We start from the raw sequence: 2,846 nt of genomic DNA, 5'->3' as shown, positions 1-2,846 counted from the left end.
CTGGAATCTTGCTTTTCATCGGTGCCTTCGGTGCAGCTTGGACATTTTCCTTCAGTACCACTGGTTCTTGTTCACGCTACCTTGTGGAATGGTTGAATGTCGACCAATTCTTTTTGGTCCAGTGACTCTGTGTGTTCTTTTCATTCTCTTTTGATGCTTCCTGTGTCATTCAATATTTTTTTCCCAGAGAATTCGTCAGTATTGCAACTTGAGGCTTGAATTTTTTCTTCAGTTCTTTCAGCCTGAGAAATTCTGAACGTGTTCTTCCCTTTTGGTTGTCTCACTCCAGGTCTCTGCACTTTTCACTGTAATATTTTGTCTTCTACAGCCACCTTTTGCAGTCTTTTGTTCTGTTATTTCATTTAATCATTTCTGCCACTTGCTTTGGCTACTCTCTGTTCAAGAGAAAGCTTCAGAATCTCTTCTGACATCCACTTTGCTCTTTTCTTTTTCCCTTGTCTTTTTAATGACTTTCCACTTTCTTCATATATGGCGTTCTTGATGTTATCCAACAGCTCATCTGGTTTGGGATCATTGGTGTTCAGTGCATCAAATTGGTCTTTGAATTCAGGTGGGATATACTCAAGGTCATACTTTCATTCTTGTAGACTTATTTTCATTTTCTTCAGTTTCAGCTTAAACTTGGATATGAGCAATTGATGGTCTGTCCTGCATTCGGCCCCTGGTCTTGTTCTAACTGATGATATTGGGCTTTTCCACCAACTCTCCACAGACGTAGTCAATTTGATTCCTATGTATCCACCAAAGAGGTCCAGTCACTATTTATTTTGTTGGAAAAAGGTATGTTTAATGAGTAAGTTGTTCATCTTGCAGAATTCTGTCATGCAATCTCTGGCATCATTTTTATCATCAAGGCCGTATTTTCCAACTACTGATGATTCTTCTTTGTTTCCAACTTTCACATTTCCAATCACCAGTAATAATCAAGACATCTTGATTGCATGTTTGGTCAGTTTCAGACTGCAGAAGTTGGTAAAAATCTTCAATTTCTTCATCTTTGGCATTAGTGATTGGTGCGTATATTTGAGTAATAGTATTAACTGATCTTCCTTATAGGTGTGTGGATATTATCCTATCACTGATAGCCTTGTCCTTCCAATAGATTTTGAAATGTTCTTTTTGACCATGAATGCGACACCATTCCTCTTCAATTTGTCACTCTGGCGTAGGAGACCATATGAGTGTCTGATTCAAAATGGCCCATACCAGTTCATTTCCACTTATTAATGCCTAGGATATTGCTTTTTATGTATTCCATTTCATTTTTGATGACTTTTAATTTTCCTAGATTCATACTTCATATATTCTACATTCTTATTATTAATGGATGTTTTCAGCTATTTCTTCTTCTTTTGAGTTATACCACATCAGCAGATGAAGGTCCCCAAAGCTTTACTCCATCCACGTCATTAAAGTCAGCTTTTCTTTGAGGAGGCAGTTCTTCCCCCGCCATAGGTTGAGTGTCCTCCAACCTGAGGGGCCATCTTCTGGCACTATATCAGACAGCATTCTTCTGCTATTCATAAAGTGTTCACTGGCCGTTTTTTCCAGAAGTAGGTCCCCAGGTCCTCCTTCTGAGTCTGTCTTAGTCTGGAAGCTCCACTGAAACCCGTCCCCCACGGGTGACCCTGCTGGGACCGGAAACACGGTGGCATAGCGCCCAGCCTCACAGCAACACGCCAGCCCCCGCGGGACAGCATACTGACAGACGCGTTCCAGCCATCGCAGGACAGCACACTGACAGACGAGTTCCAGCCCCCGCAGGACAGCACACTGACAGACGCGTTCCCATCGAGGAAATGCACATTGAAGCCACAGTGAGATGGCGCTGCACCTCCACTAAGGTGGCTATGGTTTAAAAAATGGGAAACAACACATGTTGGAGAGGATGTGGAGAAGTTGGGCCCCTCATCCGTTGCTGACGGCAATGTGAAGTGGTATGGCCGCTCTGGAAAACAGTTTGGAGGTTCTCAGAAAGTTCGACGTAGAATTATCATACAATCCAGGTATTTACCAAAAGACTTGAAAGCAGGAACACAAACAGATACATGTACTGTGGTGTGCACCGCAGCTCCATTCACAAAAATCAACTAAATGTCCATCAACAGATGAATGGATAAACAAAATGTGGTCCACATAGACAATGGAATATTACTCAGCCATAAAGAGAAATGGAGTCCTGATACACGCTACCAAAACCAAAACCAAACCAAACTCCCTGCTGTCGAGTCGGAACCCCTCCTTGGGTTTCTGAGGTAGTATCACTACGGAAGTAGATTGCCCAACCTTCCTTCCGAGGAGTGCCACCATCACAATAAAAAATTATTTTAAAAAAACCAGATTTGATGGCATCGTGTCCTCCTGCCTCCAGTGGTTCCAGTTCTCTTGTGATGGAAATCCAAATCCTTGCCATGGCCACAGGACTTTGCCGGGCCTGGTTCTGCTCACCTCTCCAGGCCCCTCCCCCTCAGAGCGTTTGCTGGAGCTGTTCCTTCCGCCAGAGTGCCCCTACCACCACTCCTCTTCAGGGCTCTGACTCTTCCTGTCCTCTGACACCCAGCCCCGCCCTCACTTCTCCAAGGACTCCCAGGTCGCTCAGGTCTCCCTTTTCTAATAGCAGCAGCTGACGCGAGGTGCCAGGCATTAACCCCCTACATATGCTCCCTCGTTTAATCTTCACAACGACAGTGGTGTCACCAGGGGGACTCAAGGGATGTGAACCATACCAGGTGACACTGTCAGAGGGAGTGACACCAAAATGACTGTCTATAAAATTTTTGTGCAGTATGTCAGCAATGGGAGCTCTGGTGGCATAATGCCTAAGG

This window comes from Orycteropus afer, unplaced genomic scaffold, assembly GCF_000298275.1.
Source record: "Orycteropus afer afer isolate SDZICR_OR568_19922 unplaced genomic scaffold, OryAfe1.0 scaffold00376, whole genome shotgun sequence".
NCBI lineage: Eukaryota > Metazoa > Chordata > Mammalia > Tubulidentata > Orycteropodidae > Orycteropus > Orycteropus afer.
Note: the sequence above shows the minus strand (reverse complement) of the source record.